At 36.5% G+C, this 25302-nt stretch overlaps 1 non-coding gene across 1 annotated transcript; it reads left to right on the top strand.

The window, feature by feature from the left end:
• Nucleotides 1-24776: 24776 nt before the first annotated feature.
• Nucleotides 24777-24898, top strand: LOC139036384 (U6atac minor spliceosomal RNA). The gene has a single exon (XR_011489180.1). It is a non-coding gene; the product is annotated as a U6atac minor spliceosomal RNA (small nuclear RNA).
• The last annotated feature ends 404 nt before the right edge of the window (nt 24899-25302 follow it).

The following is a 25302-nucleotide window of genomic DNA, read 5'->3' as shown; positions in this document are numbered from 1 at the left end:
AAGCAGGAATGGTGTTTTAAAGAAAGGAAATATATAGTAGAGGAAATAGCAAAATGCTTTTGCATGCCTATATTCTATGGTTTGTATGCAGCACATCCTAAATATTTCTCAAATTATTGACTTCTCTCATTTTCCAAAACCGCTAGTCTAAGATTGAAAACTGAAATACTATAGCTGTCTCTGAAATTATTTTCCCCCGATCAATTTTTCTCTCTACAAATTGCAGGCAGAATTATATTTTCATTCTGCAAATATGACCATAATTTTTTTCTTTAGTATGGAAAACAAAATCCTTAACATAGCCTGCAGCTTCCTGCCACTTTAGTCCCCTACTTTTCTTCTCATTTCACACATTTTTCACAAGCTCTCTACACTCCTAGAATTAATCTTTTTCTCCCTAGGACCTTTGGACCTCTTGTTGCCTCTGCATAAACCACTGTCCACCAGTCACTTTTTATTTCATTTAATTCTTACTGAGCATTAGACACTCAGTGAAAGATGTCACTTTCTTATGGGAACATTCTCAGCTCAATACAGGCTAGATCACATTTCCTGTTCTGTGTTTTTTATATCTGCCTCTGCATTTCATTCATAACACTCTGGCAGTATGTAATTATACACCTGGATCATCATTTATTATTTCCTCCCATGTTCTATAAACTCAGTGCAAGCTGAAACTTGCCTATTTGCTTCGCTATGCTGCACCTAAATCCAAGCAGAGAGTATTAAACATAAGCACCAAAGCATTGTGTGAATGCATAATTGAATGAACACATTAAAATAAATTTGCTGGTCTAAACATGTTTCTACAATACATACATATGTAGGATTTCCCATCAAATAACCTGTAGAATGATAATTAACCTTTGCCAGGCAATGTCTTGCAATTATTTTGTATTTAAGATATTTGAATATCAGTCATCTTAAGAAATCTGTAAACTTGGTTATTTTTATTGTCGTTGTTGTTCAGTCACTCAGTATTGTCCAACTCTTTGTGACTCTATCGACTGCAGAATACCAGACTTCCCTGTTCCTCATTATATCCCTGAGTTTGCTCAAACTCATGTCCATTGACTCAGAGATGCCATAAAATTGGTGTCATTTTTATTGTGCACTGAAAACAGTTGGGACTTAATCATTAATTGTGAGTTTTTTCACCTTAAAAATATTGTCCAATGAAACTGATAGTATATAATAAGTTTTGAGAGAAAATGAGCTACATGAAGATAACAACAACACTGCATTGTGGATTAAGAGGTTTTTATACATATTATTAAGGTTTTTCCAGTGGTCATATATGGATGTGAGTGTTGGACTATAAAGAAAGCTGAGCGCCGAAGAACTGATGCTTTTGAACTGTGGTGTTGAAGAAGACTCTTGAGAGTCCCTTGGGCTGCAAGGAGATCCAGCCAGTCCATACTAAAGGAGATTAGTCCTGGGTGTTCATTGGCAGAACAGATGCTGAAGCTGAAACTCTGATATTTTGGTCACCTGATGCGAAGAGTTGACTCATTGGAAAAGACCCTGATGCTGGGAGGGATTGGGGGCAGGAGGAGAAGGGGACGACAGAGGATGAGATGGCTGGATGGCATCACTGACTTGATGGACATGAGTTTGAGTAAACTCCGGGAGTTGGGGTTGGACAGGGAGGCCTGGCATGCTGCGATTCATGGGGTTGCAAAAAGTCGGACATGACTGAGCAGCTGAACTGAACTGAACTGATACATATTATATATTTTTGTCCTTTTTTGTTAGACATAATATTAGATGATCCAGTAATAACATTGACAGTAGAACTTTTCTTAATGTACATATGTCTGTTAAGGTAGTCTCTACAACTCGTTGACTTAACAATAAAAAATAATTTTTTATGTGTGCAAATTCCTGTGTTGAGATTTGTGGAAGATCTCCTCTGAATGTGACTCAGAGACCCAAGTGAATTCCCTTATGTAGAAGTCACATATTCAAATGTTGCCTCTAGAATCTCCACAGACAGGGATGGGATTTGTATGTAGCTCTTTGGCTATTAGTCCACTGACCTAGCTGAGGCTCACTCAATCCCCTAGCTGAGGCTCATGCAAAAAAAGCTGGAATATGTAGTTTCCAGATGTTTTAGAAATGGAAAGGAGGAATATAAGTTTCAAAATAGTAAGTCTTGGCTTTTTAATTGCAGTTATTATAGTATAAATTGTGTCTCACCAAAGAAACTTGAAGTCCTAACCCCCAGTACCTGGGAATGTGCTATAACTTTTAAATAGGGTCTTTGCAGATAATGAAGTTAAGATGTCTTAGGGAATTAGGGTAGGTCCTAGTCTGATGCAACTGGTGGCCTAAAAGAAGAGAAAGCAGAGACACAAGAAGGAGAAGACCATGGAAAGTTATACAAACATCAGGGAGCAAAGACTGCCCTATGAAGATGAGGCAGAGATTGAAGTGATGCTGTCATAAACCAAGGGATACCTGAACTATCAGAAGTTGGAAAAGACAAGGAAGTTTCCTTGTCTAGAGCTTTAGAAAGAAGCATGGCCATGCTGACACCTTGATTCTGGGCAACTAACTTCTACAACTTAAAGACCATACATTTACCTTGTTTTAAGTCACCCAGTTTATGGTTCTTTGTTATCTCAGGACTAAGAGATTTTTGTTAAAGAGAAATAGAAGAATAAAAGCTTGAAAGCTAATCATATTAAAAAAAAAAAAAAAACAATTAGTATATGAGGCAAGATCACATTTTGCTTATTGGACTCAAGATAAATCTGGCTGATTTCTTTGCTGTTCTAGATATTTGCAGAACAATAACAGCAACATTTTTCTTTTGTCTGACATTTAAAAAGAATGAACTAAACATCAGAATTGTGGCCATTTAGAGTATGAGTTAACTAACAAGAGCTTATATATTGGAGTGGAGCAACAAATGAATAACTTTTGGCTGTCAGCTATCTATTTTACCTAACTATGTGAGTTCTGCAAAATGTAGGTGATAGAGCTAGGGGTCAAATGAGACATTAAAGATTCAAAGGGATCTTCATGGTAGGTATTGGTTTCCATCTTCTATAGTCACATACTTTGTCTTCCTTACTATATTAAGCAACTCCACATTTTACTTCACAGATAGTGTGGATTTGCCTCTGGTAATGTGCCTTCTCTTGTTGCAGTCTCTCCCACTCCAGCCTTTTCTTTCCCTCTTAATGCATTATCCTCAATAATAAATAACATTCCTCAGTTTTACTCATTGCCTATGTGAATACACTAGTTTCTCCTTCTCTTGGTACCTAACGTCCCCCAAATTCCTCATGCTTTAGGTAACTTCAGAAACAAAATTTTATTCCCAAAAGCACTGAAATATAGTTTCTTTCCAAATGATGTCCTAAAATTTAGGAAACTTACCTCTAACCCCTTTACTATTTTCCATTTTTTTTCTACTTGAAATTATTGGACAAACTCTAGTTAAGAAAATGTTATTTGTTCTCATCTTGCATACAAGAAGAGCAATCCTAGTATTTTTCCTATGTAGAAGAAAACTGCGTAACACATTAAAAAAAAATACTTGTGTTCAGGGGTGATAGATGACTGGTCAAAGAATGGAACACTGATGTCTCAGCCCCTTGGAGAATGTGATCTTTATAGGCCTGGGTGCTCACAGGCAGGTACAGAATTGTGCACATGTATTTTGGTCTTCATAGAAAGGAATATAGACCAGGGAACCAAGAAGAGGCTACAGATTCACACAATCCACTGATTCTCATTCTCCTTTCCTTTGTCAGATCTCTCCTTTATTCTAGTTCAAGTACTCTGGAAATTCACTGTAAATCAGTGCTTCTGTGCAAGTTGCAGAAGTCCAGAGGGAAGAAGTTGGCCCCTCCTTTTCCATAATCCTATGTATCACATCAGGTCTTTGGTTCAGATTTGTCAACACTATTTCCCAAATTCTTTTATAAATGCCCATTTTGGTTTCTATGACACCAGAGTTTTCTCCCTATCTGACTGACAACACAGCTAATGTTCTTCTAATTGATTGTGTCTTTTACTTAAATGGCTCTCTCCTTGTGATTTTAGCTTCTTACTCTACTTCCCCCTTTTTCATGAAGCTATCTATTTTATAGCTTAATCTGCCAAATGAACTGATTACAACTACAGTTCCACTCTTATTATCATCTTCTTCCCTATGGACTAATGCTTCCTTTTTCTACTGAGAAGTTCTGGGGACACCTCTAATTTACCAATATTTTAATTGCAACATTGCTTATGTCTCCCCTTATATATCCTAGTCCTCATAACATGATTTTGATATACACTATATAAAAATTAAATGATAAGTTATTCAGGACAAAATCATCTTTGTTATTCTCATGGGTGCCCTACTGTTAGGATTTTTCTGCTACATATTTTTTATGATAAATTTATACTTAGTAGATACTATATATAATGCAAGACAAATTGAATTAATCTCAATAGCAAAACATAGCAAACAAAACTACAAAGTGTAAATAGATGACTCACAAATACTGCATTACATTTAAAAACTGTCTTCCAAACTCCAGATACAAATTTTAAATTTTATATCTATAGCTTTACCACATTATATCCAGATTGCAACCCATTATTTCTTTACTGTTTCACTTAAAAGAGTTCATACAACTCATCTGCCTAGGTTAAACCTTACCATTCTAGTTCTTTCTTTTCCCTGTGCGTGTGCATGTGTGCGTGTGTGTGTGTGTGTTTATTCAGTTGTATCTCACTCTTTGCACCCCCCTGGACTGCAGCCTGCCATGCTCCTCTGTCCATAGAATTTTCCAGGCAGAAATACTGAATTGAGTTGTCATTTCCTACTCCAGGGGATCTTCTCAATGCAGGTGTCAAACATGTGTCTCTTGTGTTCCCTGCATTAGCAGGCAGATTCTTTACCACTGTGCTGCCTGGGAAGCCCCTTTTCCCTAATCACTTCATATTAAGAAAATCAATAAGACCACAGCAAGAGAATTACCTTACAACCCCAGACCTTCTATCTGTAGACTCCTATTGTCAGGAACAGAGAAAGTTTTATTTTTTTCAAACCAAAGTTATCTTGGCTGTTTCTTTTGCTTGTAGTCTTAATTCTAATCAATGATTAAACCATACTTACTTACAACAAATCATATTATTCAATTAAAGTTAACAAGATAGAATCATTTATATTACAACAATGTACAAAGATAAGTTTATACAGTTCAGTTCAGTTCAGTCACTAAGTCGTGCCCGACACTTTGCGACCCCATGGACCACAGCACGCCAAGCCTCCCTGTCCATCACCAACTCCCAGAGTCTACCCAAACCCAGGTCCATTGAGTCAGTGATGCCATGGAACCATCTCATCCTCTATCATCCCCTTCTCCTCCTGCCTTCAATCCCTCCCAGCATCAGGGTCTTTTCAAATGAGTCAGCTCTTCGCATCAGGTGGTCAAAGTATTGGAGTTTCAGCTTCAACATCAGTCCTTCTAATGAGCACCCAGGACTGATCTCCTTTAGGATGGACTGGTTGGATCTCCTTGCAGTCCAAGGGACTCTCAAAAGTCTTCTCCAACACCACAGTTCAAAAGCATCAATTCTTCAGTGCTCGACTTTCTTTATAGTCCAACTCTCACATCCATACATGACCACTGGCCAAGCCATAACCTTGACTAACCAAACCTTTGTTTTCAAAGTAATGTCTCTGCTTTTTAATATGCTGTCTAAGTTGGTCATAACCTTCCTTCCAAGGAATAGGTATCTTTCAATTTCATGGCTGCAATCACCATTTGCTGTGATTTTGGAGTAGAACTATTTAAAAAATCAGAATCACAAGACCACTTATCTAGATTTTGTTCTGATTAAGACAAACAAGGATGTTCTAATAGTGACATCGGCTAGAAGCAGGAACCCATTCGAGATGTGATCATTGACAAACCTATACAGAGCATTAAAAATCAGAGACATTACTTTGCTGATGAAAGTTCGTATAGTCAGAGCTATGGCTTTTCCAGTAGTCATGTATGGATGTAAGAGTTGGGCCATAAAGAAGTCTGAGAACTGAAGAATTGAGGCTTTCAAACTGTGGTGTCAGAGAAGATTCTTGAGGGTCTCTTGGATTGCAAGGAAATCAAAGCAGTCAATCCTAAGGAAATCAGCCCTGAATATGTATTGGAAGGACTGATGCTGAAGCTGAAGCTCCAATAGGCGGGTCGACTTGTGAAGAGCCGACTCATTGGAAAAGTCCGGATGTTGGGAAAAACTGAAGGGGATTACAGAGGAGGAGACAGTGAGATGGCATCACCAATGCAATGGACACGAGTTAGAGAGAACTTCGGGAGATAGTGAAGGAAAGGGAAGCCTGACATGCGGCAGTTGGTGGGGTTGCAGAGAGTTCGATAGGACTGAGCAACTGAACAGCAATCCATAAATCCACTGTCAATCGGGTATTGTAGCTTGAAGAATTCATCAAGCAAAACTCGAAGCTCTTGTAATTTAGAATACCCAGAACATTTTCCGTATGATAACTAGCAAATGTCAGTCAGTATAAAACAGTAATATTTAGTATTCACTGGCAGAATTTTTTTTAAATCTGATTTTAAAAAATGAAATTCAGTGGATCTCTGCTAGTGCAATGAAAACATTGAGCAGATTCATTTGTAGTATCTGTCTTAACACTTATGCATTTCCAGGATCAAGTGCCACAATCATGACTATATTTTGCATAAAATGCCATAGCGTGTCTATATGAAATATTGCATATTGGTTCAGTTTATTCTAATAAACTAGTTATATTTGATGTCATTATTTGTTATCAAGGCATGGGTACATTTTTAAAGCTTTTTTTTTTTTTTCATTCATACAGGTTCTTCTAGTTTGGCAAAGTTAAATGAACTTTTAATTTATCTTGTATTTGATAAATGACAAAATCAGGTGAACAGACATAATTAAAATTTGCTTATTTGTAGAAATTTTTTTTGAATTTCTGCTACTCTGTGTGATTTACATCTTCTGAATATACTGTTAATTCTAAAATGAAGAAGTGTGTCATCAATGACACTGCTTATTCAGTTCCAGGATTGGAGTGTTCATTATTTGTTTTGAAGCAGGTTTAATGAGGGCCCTGAGAATTAGTTCAATAGTCGTGGTGTTTGCAATTAAATATTATAAAATACCTACCTTAAATTTTGCAGTCTTCCTATTATACTACATGGCCTTTCGGACTACTGAAATTTTCCAATTTGCTGTACCAGTCAAGTTGTTTGTTGTGCTTTAATCTGGTATTTCAGATTGGATAGCTCTGATTCAGAATATATGATCAGAGTCAAGTTTGTTTTCATCATCAAGCCTTTATATCTAAATTTAATATTTTAAACTGTTCTCATGTTTGTGTGATGATTTTCCATTTGAAGCTGGAAATTTTGCAACTCTAAAATACATTTTCTGCTTTTTATTTCTTTTAATATGGATTCTATAAACTTATAGGATGACATTATTCATTCAGAAAACATTTACTGAGTGTCCAGGCATAGCTCTAGGTTTTAGCAATTCATCAAAAAACACAACAGACACAAATATTTGACTGATTTTTCCAGTAAACAAGAATACGCACTATTTAAATATTTAAAAATTGATTGTTGATATATTATGAATTCAAGAGTTAGAGGAGAGAGTGGAAAGTAAATAGGTATAGCTCAGATTTTATTTCAATACCAATTCACACTTTGCATACTTGTATACATTTTGCACAACTATTACTTATAGAAATAATATTTTGAATTTTATTGAAAATAGCCTAATTTGAATTTTTATTAGTAATTTATATTACTGATGCATGTGTGCTCAGTTGGTAAGCCGAGCTTGATTCTTTGCGACCCCATGGACTGTAACCCCCAGGGTCCTCTGTTCAAGGAATTTCCCAGGCAAGAATATTGGCATGGGTTGCCATTTTCTTCTCCAGGGTATCTTCCCCATGCAGGGATTGAACCCACATCTCCTCCATTGGCAGGTGGATTCTTTCCCACTGAATCACCTGGGAAGACTGTATATAATTTTTACCTAGCCACTATAGTGGAAGAGTCACTTACTGAAGTTTTGAAAGATTTATGGGGATCCATAACTGTAATTTAGTGGCTCTGCCACGATTACTTACCTTACTCTCTTCCAAAGTAATGATATTCATGAAATCCATGTTGATTTTGCTAGTTACATGTCCAAAATGTGAGCTACATACCCAGCAGTGTTTTTCATACATAGTATTTTTAATGCCTAAATTAACTCATAGCATCTAATTTTTATTTTGAACTGAAAGTAGTGGAAATTGACAAATTAGTATATTGTAGTTGCTTGGTCACTCAGTTGTGTCCAATTCTTTGGGACCTCATGGAGTGCAGAACATCAGGCTTCCCTGTCCTTCACCATTTCCCAGAACTTGCTCAAACTCATGTCCATTGAGTCAGTGATGCCATCCAACCATCTTATCCTCTGTCATGCCCTTCTCCTGCTTTCAATCTTTTCAGCTACAGTCTTTTCTAATGAGTCAACTCTTTGCAACAGGTGGCCAAAATATTGAAGCTTCAGCTTCAGCATCAGTCCTTCCAATAAATATTCATGGTTGATTTCCTTTAAGATTGACTGGTTTGATCTCCTTGCAGTCCAAGGGACTCTCGATTTTTAAACTGTGAACATCACAGTTCAAAAGCATCAGTTGTTTTGTGCTCAGCCTTCTTTATGGTCCAACTCTCATATCCATACCTGACTACTGGAAAAGCCCTAGCTTTGACTATATGGAGTTTGGTCAGCAAAGTTATGCCTCTGCTTTTTAAATATGCTGTCCAGGTTTGTCATAACTTTTCTTCCAAGGAGCAAGCATCTTTCAATTTCATGGTTGCAGTCACCATCTGCAGTGAATTTGGAACACAAGAAAATAAAGTCTGTTAGTTTCCATTGTTTCCCATCTATTTTCCGTGAAGTGATGGGACCACATGCCATGATCTCAGTTTTTTTGAATGTTGAGTTTTAAGACAGTTTTTTAACTCTTCTCTTTCACATTCATCACCAGGCTCTTTAGTTCCTCTTCACTTTCTGCATAATGGTGGACTTGTACTTCATCCAGCCCAGCATTTTGCATGATGTACTCTTGCATATCACTTAAACAGACTGACAATATACAACCTTGACATACCCCTTTCCCTATCTTCACAGTTTATTGTTCCATGTCCGGTTCTAACTGTTGCTTCTTGACCTGCATACATGTTTTTCAGGAGGTAGGTAAGATGGTCTGGTGTTCCCATTACTTTCAAAAATTTCCACAGTATGTTGTGATTCACACAGTAAAAGAATTTAGCATAGTCAGTGAAGCAGAAGTAGATGTTTCTCTGAAATCCACTCACCTTTTCTATGATCCAATAGATGTTGGAAATTTGTCTTTGTTTCTTCTGCCTTTTAAAATCCAGCTTGTACACCTGGGATTTATTGGTTCATATACTGTTGAAGCATGGCCTGGAGAATTTTGAGTATTACATTGCTAACATGTGAAGTGAGTGCAATTTTGTGGTAGTTTGAACATACTTTGGCCACATGACATGAAGAACTGACTCATTGGGAAAAATCCTGATGCTGGGAAATATTGAAAGCAGGAGGAGAAGGGGACAACAGAGGATGAGATGGTTGGATGGCATCACCAACTCAATGGATATGAGTTTGAGTAAACTCCAGGAGTTGGTTATGGGCAGGGAAGTCTGGTGCACTGCAGTCCATGGGGTCGCAAACAGTTGGACACGACTAAGTGATTGAACTGAACATTCCTTGGCATTTCCTTTCTTTGGGATTGGAGTGAAAACTGACCTTTTTCAGTCCTGTGGCCATTGCTTAATTTTCCAAATTCACTGTCATAATGAGTGCAGCACTTTAACAGTATCATCTTTTATGATTTGAAATAGCTCAACTGGAATTCAATCATCTCTGCTAGCTTTGTTTACGGTGATGCTTCCTGAGGCCCACTTGACTTAGCATGCTAGGATGTCTGGCTCTAGGTAAGTGATCACACCATCATGGTTATCTGGGTCAATAAGATATTTTTTGTATAGTTCTGAGTATTCTTGCCACCTGTTAATATCTTTTGCTTCTGTTAGGTCCATACTGTTTCAGTCCTTTACTGTGCCTTCTTTGCACGAAATGTTGACTTCATTTCAGTTCAGTCACACAATTGTGTCCAACTCTTTGCAAACCCATGGACTATAGCACTCCAGGATTTCCTCTCCATAACCAACTCCCAGAATTTGCTCAAACTCTTTTCCATCAAGTTTGTGATGCCATTCAGCTATCTCATCCTCTGTTGTCCCCTTCTCCTCCTGCCTTCAATCATTCCCAGCATCAGGGTCTTTTCCAGTGAGTCAGTTCTTCACATCATGTGGCTAAAGTATTGAGGTTTCAGCCTCAGCATTGGTCCTTCCAATGAACATTCAAGACTGACTTCCTTTAAGATTGACCCAGGTTGGGTGCATGAGACAAGTGCTCGGGCCTGGTGTACTGGGAAGCCCCCAGAGGGATCGGGTAGAGAGGGAGGTGGGAGGGGGGATCAGGATGGGGAATACATGTAAATCCATGGCTGATTCATGTCAATGGATGACAAAAACCACTACAATATTGTAAATAATTAGCCTCCAACTAATAAAAATACATGGAAAAACAAAACAAAACAGATTGACTCGTCTGATCTCATAGTCCAAGGGACTCTCGAGAGTCTTCTCCAATATCACAGTTCAAAAGTATCAGTTCTTTGGTGCTCAGCTTTCTTTATGGCCCAGGACTCTTATCCATATGTGACTACTGGAAAACCCACAGCATTGACTAGATGAACCTTTTATGGTAAAGTAATATCTCTGCTTTTTAATATACTGTCTAGTTTTGTCATGGCTTTTATTCCAAGGAGCAAGCATCTTTCAATTTCATGGCTGCAGTGATCAGGTGTAATGATTTTGAAGCCCAAGAAAATAAAGTCTGACACTGTTTCTATTGTTTCCCCATTTATTTTCCATGAAGTGATGGGATCACATGCCAAGATCTTAGTTTTTTGAATGTTGAGTTTTAAACCAGGCTTTTCACTCCACTCTTTCACTTTCATCAAGAGGCTCTTTTGTTCCTCTTTGATTTCTGCCATAAGCATGGTTTCATCCACATATCTGAGGTTATTGCTATTTTTCCCCAGGAATCTTTATTCCATTTTCTGCTTCATCCAGGCCAGCATTTTGCATAATATAACTACATATAAGTTAAATAAGCAAGATGACAATACTAAGCCTTGATATACTCCTTTCCCAATTTGGAACCAGTCCATTGTGCCATGTCCGCTTCTAACTGATGCTTCTTGACCTGCCTACAGGTTTCATAGGAGGCAGGTAAGGTGGTCTGGTAGTCTAATCCCTTTAAGACTTTTCCACAGTTGGTCGTGATCCATACAAAGGATTTAGCAAGGGCAATTAAGCAGAAGTGGGTGTTTTTCTGGAATTCTCTTGCTTTTTCTATGATCCAAGGATATCACAGTTTGATTTCTGGTTCCTTTGCCCTTTCTAAATCAAGTTTGAGTATCTTTAAGTTCTTGGTTCATATACTGTTGAAACCTCACTTGGAGAATTTTGAACATTACTTTGGTAGCATGTGAGATGAGTGCAACTGTGCAGTAGTTTAAACATTCTTTGGCATTGCCTTTCTTTGGGATTGGAATGAATGCTGACCCTCTCCAGTCTGGTGGCCACTGCTGAGTTTTCCAAATTTGCTAGCAAAGTGAGTGCAGCACTTTAACAGCATCATCTTTCAAGATTTGAAATATATAAGATGGAATTCCATCATCTCCACTAGCTTTGTTCATGACAATGCTTCCTAAGGCCCACTTGACTTCACATTCCAGGATGCTTGACTCTAGGTGAGTGATCACACCATCATGATTATCTGAGTCATTAAGATTTTTTCTATATAGTCCTCCTGGGTATGCATGCCACAACTTCTTAACATCTTCTGCTTCTATTAGGTCCTTGCTGTTCCTGTTCTTAATTGTGCCCATCTTTGCATGAAATATTCCTTTGGTATCTCTAATTTTCTTGAAGAAACCTCTGTATTCCCCATTCTATTGTTTTCCTCCATTTATTTGCATTGATTGCTTAGGAAGGCTTTCCTATCTCTCCTTGCCATTCTTTGGATCTTTGCATTTAGGTGGATATATCTTTCCTTTTCTCTATTTTTCACTCGTCTTCTTTTCTCAGCTATTGTAAGGCTTCCTCAGACAATCTTTTTTTTTTTGACATTTCTTTTTCTTGGGGGTGGTTTTGATCACTCCCTCCTTTATAATGCTATGAACCTTGCTATGAACCTCTGTCCATAGTTCATTGAGCACTCTATCAAATCTAATCCCTTGAATTTATTTGTCACGTCCACTGTCATGGATTTAATTTAAGTCATACCTGAATGGTCTAGTGGGTTTTCCTATGTTCTTCAATTTAAGTCTGAATTTTGCAATAAAGAGTTCATGATCTGAGCCATAGTCAGTTCCTGGTCTTGTTTTTCCTGACTGTATAGAGTTTCTCCATATTTGGCTGCAAAGAATATAATCAGTCTAAGTTTGGTATTGACCATCTGGCGTTGTTGGAAGAGGGTAGACACTATGATCAGTGCATTCTTTTGGCACAACTCCTTTAATGATAGAAGTCTGTTCCATTTACATTAGCCTTAATCAAACTAATTCCCTCGAAATATGTAACGTATGGTCATACTTAATTTGAGAGTATTACCTGAAGTGGACAGGTTTCTATGGCCACGCATTTAAGTTGAACCTCTTTTAAAGTGTATAGAGAGCAAATAGTCATTCCTGGTTTGTTTTTCACTGAAGCTCCTTATAGGTGAAAAAATTTGAATCAGCTTCTTTTTTGACCATTGGGTTGTTGGAAGACGATTAGCCTCACTACCCTGCCTCATTTTGTACTCCAAGGCCAAACCTCCCTGTTACTCGAGATATCTCTTTACTTCCTACTTTCATTCCATTCACCTATGATGAAAAGGAGATCCTTTTTTTTGGTGTTAGCTCTAGAAGTTCTTGTACATCATCATAGAACCATTCAACTTCAGCTTCTTCTGCATTAGTGTTTGAGGCATAGACTTGTATTACTATGATATTTAACTGTTTGCCTTGGAAACATACAAGGATCATTCTATTGTTTTTGAGATTGCACCCAAATTCTGCATTTTTGACTCTCTTCTTGACTATGAGAAAAACTTCATTTCTCCTAAAAGATTCTTGCCCACAGAGTGGATACAATAGTTGTCTGAATTTAATTTGCCCATTCAGGTCCATTTTAGTTCACTGATTCTAAAATGTCGATATTCACTTTTGCCATCTCCTGTTTGGCCACTTTCAATTTGCTTTGGTTCATGGACCTAACATTACAGCTTCCTATGCAGTATTGTCCTTTACAGTATTGGACTTTATATTCTCTGCTGGGTGTCATTTTCACTTTGGTTCAGCCTCTTCATTTTCTCTGGAGCTATTTGTCTACTTTTCTCCAGTAGCATATTGGGTACCTACTGACCTGGGGAGTTCATCTTTCAGTGTCATATCTTTGTGTCTTTTTATGCTGTTCATTGGGTTCTCAAGGCTAGAATACAAAGTGGTTTTTCCATTCCCTTCTCCACTGGACCATATTTTGTCAGAACTCTCCACCATGACCTGTTCTTCTTGGTTGGTTCTACAAGGTGACTCATAGTTTCACAGAGTTAGTCAAGACCTCAGCTCAAGTGATCAGTTTGGTTATTTTTCTGTAATTGTGGTTTCTATTCTCTCTGCCCTCTAATGGATAAGGATAAGAGGTTTGTGGAAGCTTCCTGATGGGAGGATCTGACTGTAGGGGAATCTGGGTCTTGCTTTGATGCCCAAAGCCACATTCAGTAAAACTTTAATCCAATTATTTGTTGATGAGTGGGGCTGTGTTTCCTCCCTGTAGTTTGGTCTGAGACCAAACTATGGTAGGGGTAATGGCTGTTATGTGTGACTTCCTTCAAAAAGACTTATGCCAGGAGTGTTGTATTCAGTGTCCCTGAGCTCACAGTAGGCCACTGTTGACCCATGCCTCTGCCGGAGACTTCAGGACACTCACAGGCAAGTCTGGCTCAATCTCTTGTTGGGGTCACTGCTTCTTTCTCCTGGGTCCTGGTGCACACAGTTTTGTTTGCCCTCCAAGAGTCTCCAATGTTCTCTTGGTTCCCAAAATTCTCTAATTTTCATGACGAGATCTCTAGTCTTTACTATTCTATTGTTTTCCTCTATTAAGTGCATATTGATTCTATATTACATACTACACACAAACATACATTGTGTTGACATAACAAACTCTATATTAGTTGTTTTGAAATTATCATCTATATTTAAAGTTATATTGTTCACCAAGTTACAAGACTAAAATGTCCCTCTTTATTTTTGCATTAAGTATCATCTTACCTGGTTCCTGGAATAATTGGTGTGAATATTACCTTTTTACATATTGTGTAAATTGCAACTTCCTCAACTATATTTGGCAGTTCTAAAGATTTTTACCATATGTTTTTTACTTATATGATATTTGGTATTATAAAAGTGTTTATAACTGAAAAATATTTTACTCTCAAATTTGTTCTTGAAACACTATTATTTTTAACTATATGGAACTAATTTTTAGCAGAATACAAGAGAATGCAATGTTTCTTAAACAAAGAAAATTGTAATGTCTTAACCCATTCTGGAAAAAAAATATACACATATTCTATGCCTTTGTATATACTTTAAACATCATCATATATATTATATATATGTATATGTATATATGTATATAATATATATATATACCACTCTTAACATTATAATATTTTATTCTACCCCAAACAGAAAATTGCCTATGATATTTTCATTCATTCACCAAAATAGCTTGCATTATGTTCCAAGGATTGCTGTAGATGTTGGAAATACAGTGGTAAAAATATTAGGCACACTCCCTTCTCTCACAAAGGTTATTATCTTATGGAAAAAAATAAAAACAAATAAATTTGAAAATTTCTAAATAATTCCATTGTGTAGTAACTGTAATAACAACTATAGAAAGTATTATCATATGTAGTAGGAAAATTTTGGATCGGTCAGTTCAAGGAGTTAGATGTCAGGAAATGTTCTGTAAGCTGAGCCTAGAGGCCTTGGAGTTGAAAAGTCTTATGAAAAGGTTATTCTTTTTATGGAAAGTATTGTTTTTTTTTAACTGTATACAAATGGGATATTTCAAAGGATCAGTGTATCTAAATCCTTAGCAGTGTTGAGGATCTTTTATTTTTAATTATTTAAAATTTAATTTAGCATTTGCAGAATACAGATGTTTGCTTAGGAATAGTATGTGTACAGAAGAAATCTGAAGAAAATCTTATGGTAAGTTAATTTGTTTATAACTTAGGGTTATGTGTTCACTGGGCTTGGAGCTAAAATCTTCCCTTCCACAGTTCTTATTTAATTTCCATTTAATGGTTTTGATTATCTATCTTTAAAGAGAAGTTCATGTCATACTCTTCTTATACTATTGAATTTAGTCAATTTAAAATCTGTTCCTCAGGGAGAAGGATCTGGAAGATTTTCTTTGTGGCATCCTCATTAGAGTCAAGCTTTAGCCATTACATACAAAGGTGTTTTATTATTTTATATGAGCTTCAAATCTTGTTTGTACCTTCATGACTTTATCTCTGCATTCGGGGGTAACCACCACTAGACAGTGAGTGCTGTTGACTAGCCCTCAAGAGAAAAGGAGGTCTGTTAGCAATCTGGACCAGTCTTTCCAATTTATGCTTTTTAAATGATCATGATATCATGCTTTCATTTTTAAAGGGAATAAATATGAAGTGATACTATACTGTAATATAAATGAATACATTTATATGGTAACTTCCAATATGTAGAGTGTTTTTCATGTTACTCTATCTAATTCAATCTCAAAAGACAACCTGCCAATTTAAGAAGAAGTGATTAAAGTCATTAACATTTGAAAGATTAGACCGGGCTTTCTATTTACATGCTTCTTTTTAATGCTACTTGATAAGTTTCAAAGGTGATCTCTGTGTCTCACTCTTCTTTCTCCCTCTGTCCCTCCTTCTTTCTATCTCTGGAGTATTTGCAGCTCTCAAGCATAACCCAGAGGGCTTTGCCTATTGCCCTTGAGATTCTTTTTAAATTCAAAGCATCAACAATAAATGTGAAACAGCAAAGGCAGTGTATTTGTTTCAATTAACTAATAATTATAAGCTTATTTTTCTTATCTCTGCTTTGTGTCCTGTGTTTAAGACAAATAAAAAAAATTTTTTTTCAATGTCCATACCTTATGCTTCCTGAAAACTTAAAATTAGTTTGTGGATAAGTGTGGTGAATTTCCTCCTCTTGAGTCCAATGTATGCATAGCCTAGTCATAGAGAATTCAGGTTAAGCTTTGCAGTACCTCATACCTGCATTCTTTCTTCTAGGCACACATGTTTTGGGCTGCATATTGCAGAAAAATATGCCACAGACATGCTTGGGAATCTATAAAGATTTTTTTCACAGCAGAAATTAATTTTAGGTGTTGTGCGAGTATGCATGTTAAGTCGCTTCAGTCTTGTCTGACTCTTTGTGATCCCACAGACTGTCACCTGCCCGGCTCCTCTGTCCATGGGATTCTCCTGGTAAGAATACTGGAGTGGGTTGCCGTGCCCTCCTCCAGGGGATTTTGCCAACCAGGGATGGAACCTGCGTCTCCTGCATTGGCAGACAGGTTCTTTATCACTAGAGCCACCTGGAAAGTCCTTTTAAGTGCAGTTGTTATTCAGTCACCCAGTTGTGTTCATCTCTGCACCCCAAGGACTGCAGCATGCCTGGCCTCCCTGTCCCTCATCATCTCCCAAAGTTTGTCCAAGGTCATGTCCATTGCATTGGTGATGCTATCCAGCCATTTAATCCTCTGATGCACTCTTTTCCTTCTGCCTTCAATCTTTTCCAGTATCAGCGACTTTTCCAGTGAGTCAGCTGTTCATATCAGATGACCAAAATACTGGAGTTTCAGCTTCAGCATCAGTTCTTCCAATGAGTATTCAGGGTTGATTTCCCTTAGGATTGACTGGTTTGACCTCCTTGCTGTCCAAGCGAATTTCAGGAGTCTTCTCCAGCACCACAGTTCAAAGGTGTCAATTCTTTAGTGGTCCACCTTCTTTACTGTCCACCTCTCACAACTGTATGTGACCAGTGGGAAAACCATAGCCTTGACAATATGAACATTTGTCAGCAGAGTAATGTCTCTGCTTCACAACACACTGTCTAGGTTTGTCATAACTTTCCTGCCAATAAGCAAATGTATTCAGATTTCAAGGCTGTAGTCACCATATGCAGTGATTTTAGAGACCAAGAAGAAGACATCTGTCACTATTTTCACCTTTTCCCCCTCTATTTGCAATGAAGTAATGGGTCCAGATGCCATGATCTTAGATTTTTTTAATATTTAGTTTTAAACAAGTCTTTTCACTCTCCTCCTTCACCCCCATTAAGAGGCTCTTTAGTTCCTCCTTTGTTTTCTGCCATTAGAGTGGTATCATCTACATATCTGAGGTTTTAAGTATGAGATATCTCTAAAAGTAAGTTTATGTATATGAAGTTTTCTAATTAAATTTGATAGTACTTGAAATTAGTTACTTTACATTGTATGGTGACCAAATCTTTAATAGCCACCTTTTAAATTTAATGATATATTGAAAGATTAAAATAATTCTTGCTCTTCAATCCTGCCTTTATGTGCAGCAAATTGGGATGTAAAATAAAAGTTTAGGTCACCTGATTCTGTCTCCACTGGTTCTTGTAAGGAAATAAAATAGGCCCAGAATGGTATTATGGACATAAATTGGGGCCTAGCAAAAAATAAAAAACTTGATCAGTGTTCATGTTTAGTATTCATATTTTTATAACCCAGAAATATTTGGTTTCTTTTGGAGAAAGAAATGTCATCCCACTCCAGTATACTTGCCTGGAGAATTTCATGGACAGGGGAGCCTGGCCAAGTACAGTCATGGGGTTGCAAAGAGTCAGACATGACTGAGCGACTAACACACAAACACACACATACATACACAAGTGAGAGCAGTTTATTTTTATTTTCACTTTTTCCCCTTTCCATTGTCAAAGTGGCTTATATTTGTACTACCCTTTAGAAAGTATGATTTTCTCCACATGGTTACATTTCCAGTGAGTGAAAGTCACCCAGTAGTGTCCAACTCTTTGCAACCCATGGACTACACAGTCCATGGAATTCTCCAGGCCAGAATACTGCCAACAGACATAACATAGAAGGTAGCCACTGATAGTTCAGTTGGGAAATAATCCACCTGCAGTGCAGGAGACCCCAGTTGGATTGCTGGGTCTGTTGGTCACCTAGGAATCTAGTTTCTTTGTGTGGTTCTTAACATCCCGTTATTCTTTTTGAGAAGTTCTATAGCATTGTATATAAGGCTATTTTGTGTCATAACAACTTAATTAAGTAATTACTTCTCTAATTTTTCCTCCTAATAGAGGATTCAATATATCTATTTATTTTCATAGCCAAAAACATGATGTAAAATTTGATATGCAATGTTCTCATAATGAGCAATTATTGAATGCAACCAATTATTGAATAAACCAGTGTACAATTAAAATCTTTCCACATATTAAAGTCAAAGTAAGTGGTGATATAGTGCATGATCAGTTGCCCAGTTGTGTCAGACTCTTTGCAGCCCTTTGGACTGTAGCCTGTCAGACTGCTCTGTCCATGGGATTTTTCAGCCAAAACTAGTGGGGTGGTTTACCATTTCCTCCTCCAGGGAATCTTCCCAAAACAGAGACTGAAACTACATCCCCTGCATTGCAGGTGGATTAAAGGATAATTGAAATGGGAAAGCTACTGGAGTTCTACATTCTTTTTTCCTTGCTTCTACTTTCTAGGTTTATCAAATAAAAAGGATAATCAACTATCTTGGTTTGCCTGAATGGGAAGATCCTGGGTCATGGGACTTTCACTGCTAAAGCCAGGAGTGTCCAGGGTTGTTTGGGAGACTGTAGTTTACAGTTAGATATTCTAAGTAAATGCATAGATGTCTAATGCTACATTTACAGAAGAGGAAGGTATAATTTATTTGACCTCAACATCTTTAACAAAGATTAGACAGATATAATTTGATATGCTTCAAGATGGCCAAATTTTGGAAATATATTATGGAAATATCCAAATATATGTTCATACTTCATATAAGTTTTTTTTTTTTTTTCTTAGCTCCTTGTTTACAATCACATTCTTGTTTCTGGATATTTTACCTAAAATACAATATATGATCTAAATAACACATGAAGCATTTTATATAGATTTGAAAATAAAGATTTCCAAGTTAAAGAAATTGACAGGAAGCTGTCTCAGAAATGATGAACGATCTTAAAATAATTTTGGGTCTGCCTATGACATTTGATTTATAACATATTCAAATATTAAATGTCAAACAGTGTTATTTTCAGTATTTGATTAGAATGGATTATTTCCTTTACAAATATTTCAATTAAAACTTGATTATTTGTCAGATTGCTCAATCTTTTTCAGTGAAGCTTCACAGGCAATGTAACATAATGATCAAGGCCATAGACAATAGAATCATATAGTCTGGATTCATATATCAGTCCTGGGATGTACTGAGTGACCTTCAAAAAATTACCCAGCAAACTGTCCATCTGTTTTCTCATTCATAAAGTGCAGAAGATAATGATGATGATGATAACTAATAATACTGTCATGTAAAAGGTTGACTTGAAAATGAAAGGGTTAAAAAAAAAAAGAAAATGAAAGTGTTTGTTGCCTGGCTGAGAGAAAGTACTCTTTGTTTAGTATTTTATAGTTATATGCATATAGATGAATCTTCTTGCCCCATCCATTCTACTTTCAATTATGTTATAAAGAAGTTCTTCTTTTTCATGTCATGTTTTCAAATATAAATACTGAATTACAAAATGTACACTGGTGCTGAAGAATGTCTGGCCTTAAGAAATAACAGCCAAATATAAGTTTTCTGAATTATATAGTCTCTGAAACATTTTATTACTGTGTCTTTGGAACCAAATCTTCAGTAACTATTGACTTTTGGACATTTGACATTATTATATTTTAGGTTTGCTTTCAAAAGTTTCCAATATAACTATGAGTTGTTGTTTTTTTTTTCTCTCTTATTTATTTATTTTCTTTTACTTTTATTAGTTGGAGGCTAATTACTTTACAATATTATAGTGGTTTTTGCCATACACTGACATGAATCAGCCATGGATTTACATGTGTTCCCCAGCCCAATCCCCCCTCCCACCTCCCTCTCCATCCCATCCCTCTGGGTCTTCCCAGTGCACCAGCCCCGAGCACTTGTCTCCTGCATCCAACCTGGGCTGGTGATCTGTTTCACCCTTGATAGTATACTTGTTTCAATGCTTTTCTCTCAGAACATCCCACCCTCGCCTTCTCCTACAGAGTCCAAAACTCTGTTCTGTATATCTGTGTCTCTTTTTTTGTTTTGCATATAGGGTTATTGTTACCATTTTTTTAAATTCCATATATATGCGTTAGTATACTGTATTGGTCTTTATCTTTCTGGCTTGCTTCACTCTGTATAATGGGCTCCAGTTTCATCCATCTCATTAGAACTGATTCAAATGAATTCTTTTTAATGGCTGAGTAATATTCCATGGTGTATATGTACCACAGCTTCCTTATCCATTCGTCTGCTGATGGACATCTAGGTTGCTTCCGTGTCCTGGAAATTATAAACAGTGCTGTGATGAACATTGTGGTGCACGTGTCTCTTTCAGATCTAGTTTCCTCAGTGTGTATGCTCAGGAGTGGTATTGCTGGGTCATATGGCAGTTCTATTTCCAGTTTTTTAAGGAATCTCCACACTGTTCTCCATAGTGGCTCTACTAGTTTGCATTAACTATGAGTTTTAAAAATATAAATGCTATATATAGATAAACAGATATATATATATAAATATAGATATATGGAAATAATTATATCCTTAATATTCAGTGAAATTCCTTTAGTAGACACAAAAAAATTTTGGAGGAAATATGTCTATTAGTTGGAAACTATTAGTAGTCTCTCTGATTTACAAAGAAAACAGTGTATTATAAGTAACCCAAGAACAACATAATTATATGAAGGTGGTGGTTGGTCTTTGCAAAGTATACCTCAAACATATTTCCATGTCTCCTGAATTAAAATTAGTGTTATTATCTTGAAGTAAATATACTTAGCTTTTAATTGTGTAGTCTAGGATAACCATTTTATCATGTAGTTTAGAGTAACTGTATTTAAAAAGGATTGCCTTGTATACTTAGAATAAACTACAAATTTCCTTTTTATTTTTCTGAAAATCGATGGAGACTTAAACCCCATAAAATCAATGTGCAAGTCTACTGTAGACTATATAATATTGTGTTTGTTTTCCTTCTGTAGTTTTGTAAAACAAAAGAAAGCAAAACTAAACAATAAACAAACCTTATTTTTTGTCTGATCTAATTCTTTCCATTTCAAATTGCCACACCTTGTTTAAAAACAGCGATAGACATGATTTATCCTTACATTAGTAAGACATTTTTATTACATCTGAAACATGGTCTTTCCAATGATTTACCAAATAGAATTGAATTGCTATCTACGTACAAAAGGAGTCCAAAAGAGTAAAAATGAACAGATGAAAATAATGTGGAGGCTATACTGACACCTGATTTCCAAAAAATATTTTAGGTCTAGAAAAAAATATTAGTCAATATTTTAAAACTAATATTAGTTTACTAATTAAACTCCAAGTGAACAAGAAATTAAGCAGAAATGTCAGAATCTTAGAAAAAAGAAGCATAATTTGAAATGATGGACTAATTGGATTTTTTAAGTTGTTTTCCACACTGCCTCCCTCAGTTCTAAATCTGTATAAAGTGTGACGAATTTTGAGTTGGTTGGAAAATATAATTCGACCCAATTACATTGACTTAACCATGTTCATGATATAGATGGAACACATGACACTTCCCCCAATGTTGTCTTCTTGCCATTCCTGCTTTATATCTCATGAATGGCAAAAATTGGGCTGAATGCATTTCCAGTTAGGAGAAAAGAAGTTGTTGTGTTGACAGTGTCCATACATTTGAATAAAACAGAATCTCTTATTTATTCTTCCTTATGTTTCAAACACAGAGATATCACTGATCTTGATTTTAAATATAGCAATATATTGAATTTCAGTGAAATTAATTACTAATTTTTCCCCCTCTTTTAAAATTATTTTCTTTTTGTTTTATAATTTGAAATTTTACAGTCAAGATTTTGAAACTTAAATTGACATTTTAGGAGAATTTTCTAGATAAGTAGCTTCAGTCTCCACCAAGAATCTGTACATAATTTTATTATTAAAAATGTGAAATAAAATATGTGATTTTCTAAATTGCCTATGTGGGCTTTCCAGGTGGCACAGTGGTAAAGGAAATCTGCCTGCCAATGCAGGAGAAGTAGGTTCCATTGCTGGGTCAGGAAGATTCCCTGAAGTAGGAAATGATAACCTACTCCAGCATTCTTGACTGGAAAATTCCACAGATAGAGGAAGCTGGAGGGCTATCGTCCGTAGGGTCACAAAGTGTCAGATACAACTGAGCACACACACACACACACACACACACACACACACACAGAGTGCCTGCGTAACATTTAATTCTATGAATAGAGAAAATAGTTTCAAAAAAACCTATAAAATATGCATAGCAAAAATATATATTTAATGCTAATATAGAAATATCTTTAAATGAATTGTATCACATACATATGTATTATCTATATGTGATTGTACATATGTAGAAAATTTATAAAAAGATAAAACTAAAGTGATTAATTTTTGTTACACCAAGTTCAATTGTTTATGAAACTTTAGAAATATTTATCATACTTGGTGCATAGTTTGAATTTTTAAGATGTTTTAGGCATTTATTTTTTAAATTTAACTTAAAAGTGACTTTAAGCAGAACTGATTTTGGTGAAGACATTATAGGTTACAGTTCTAGAATTTCTGTCTCAGAATTACACAGACTGGAATCTTGTTTTTGATAGAAACACTTAATGTAAGCTGTAAAGTGTTCATCTCAACTAATAAACACATTTTCATCAGATACCTTCCTTCAAAAATATAAAAAATCCTCACACTATTTATATGTCTGAAGAAGAGACATTTCACTTAATCTCTATGTCACTGAATGAATAATTCAGTGGAATTTAATATCAATGGTTTGTAATTATTTAAAAAATTTAAAAATCATTACATTTCATCTAAAAATATATTGGGACAGGCTTCCCAGTGGCTCAGTGGTAAAGAATCTGCCTGCTAAGCAAAGATGTAGATTCAATCCCTGAGTCAGAAAGATTCCCAGGAGAATGAAATAGCAAACCACTCCACTATTCTTGCCTGAAATCCCATGGACAGAGAAGTCCATGAAGTCTGCAAAGAGTCAGACAAGACTTAGCGACTAAACAGCAGCAGTATAGGTATTGTGATAACATTATATTCTTATTTTGAATCTTTGCATTAAATACAACTTTGGTGAAATTGCTTATCATTAAACTATGCTTAGTTAGACATTGGTACTAATTAACGTTAAACATAGAAACTAAAATCAATAAAGCAGGATTAAAGAAGAAATATTTTCCTAGCATCTTTTGTTTTTATCATTTTATACATAATAAAATAATATCTATAGAAATATTGATTTCATAAATGTCATAATTATAGCCTAACAGCCAGGAGACATTCACTTGAAATAGATATTTACTATGCCACTATCATCATAACCCATAATAGAATATCCATAGGCATTCTAGGATCATATACATGTCATTTGGGAAAAGACTGGAACTTCCTTCTAAAATTGGGAGATATTATCTCACTAAATTGGCACACAGGAAACATTTATGAACATTTATGAACATTTCATAAATGAATGTCATAAATGAATGTTTCATTGTGTGAAACATTCATTATGTTTCACACAATGAAAACAATCGTTGTGGATATTTGTGAAGGTCTAGGGCACATTAAGGAGAAGGCAATGGCAACCCACCCCAGTCCTCTCGCCTGGAAAATCCCGTGGATGGAGGAGCCTGGTGGGATGCAGTCCATGGGGTCGCGAAGAGTCGGACACGACTAAGCGACTTCACTTTCCCTTTTCACTTTCACTCATTGGAGAAGGCAATGGCAACCCACTCCAGTGTTCTTGCCTGGAGAATCCCAGGGACGGGGGAGCCTGGTGGGCTGCCGTCTATGGGGTCGCACAGAGTCGGACACGACTGAAGCGACTTAGCAGCAGCAGCAGGGCACATTAAAAAGAAGACACTTGAGGAGGGGGAGCTTTGGGAGATTTTACTCATGTGAGTGATAGAAAGGCAGAAAAGAAAGGGAAGAAGCATGGAAGGATGGGAGGAAAGGAGAAAATGAGAAAGAAAGAAACAGACTTACTGATTTAGAATTCCTGAATGAAATCAACTTTTTCACCCACTCATAGGCAGCTTTCTGGAGCTCCCTTGTCTTCCCTTGATGTAAAGGAACAGAGAAGAACGAATTTTAGCATGCTCAGATAGGTTCTGAAGAAAAAGAAGAGTTGAAAGGGCAGAGTCATACTGCCTCGCTTCTTTTCCAGACTCAACTATAGTAAATTCACTCCTGCTATGCCATGAGTGTTATATGAAAGGAGAGAAGGTTACACTCCCCTTGACAAGGATGGACGAGGCTCTCAGGGCTGACAACACACATACAGTTAAGACATTGCCAACTATTTTGTGGCATCTAACCACTGTTTGGGCTTCCTTCATGGATCAGATGGTTAAGAATCTGCCTGCTATGCAGGAGACCCAGGTTTGATCCTTGGGTCAGGAAGAAGGAAATGGCTACCCCCTCTAGTATTTTTGCGAGGAGAATTCCATGATAGAGGAGACTGGAATGGTATACTTCATGGGGCCACAAAGAGTCAGACATGACAGAGAGACTAACACTTTCACATGCAGTGAGTAAAAGAGTTGACAGACAAGGGTCGACTACAATGTTAAAGTGTGACTCTGCCCAAGGAGGAAAATATCAGGGGTGGGGGAAGTGTTTCCCTCAATATCTTCTCTGTTTTGGGAAAGTGTGTGCTGAGGGTTTTATGAGGACAATGATGAACCTTGTTTGCAACCATGACGGCGACAGTTACCTAAGGATATATGA

The sequence above is a fragment of the Odocoileus virginianus genome, chromosome 8, assembly GCF_023699985.2.
Source record: "Odocoileus virginianus isolate 20LAN1187 ecotype Illinois chromosome 8, Ovbor_1.2, whole genome shotgun sequence".
NCBI lineage: Eukaryota > Metazoa > Chordata > Mammalia > Artiodactyla > Cervidae > Odocoileus > Odocoileus virginianus.
Note: the sequence above shows the minus strand (reverse complement) of the source record. Positions and strands in the feature narration are given on the sequence as shown.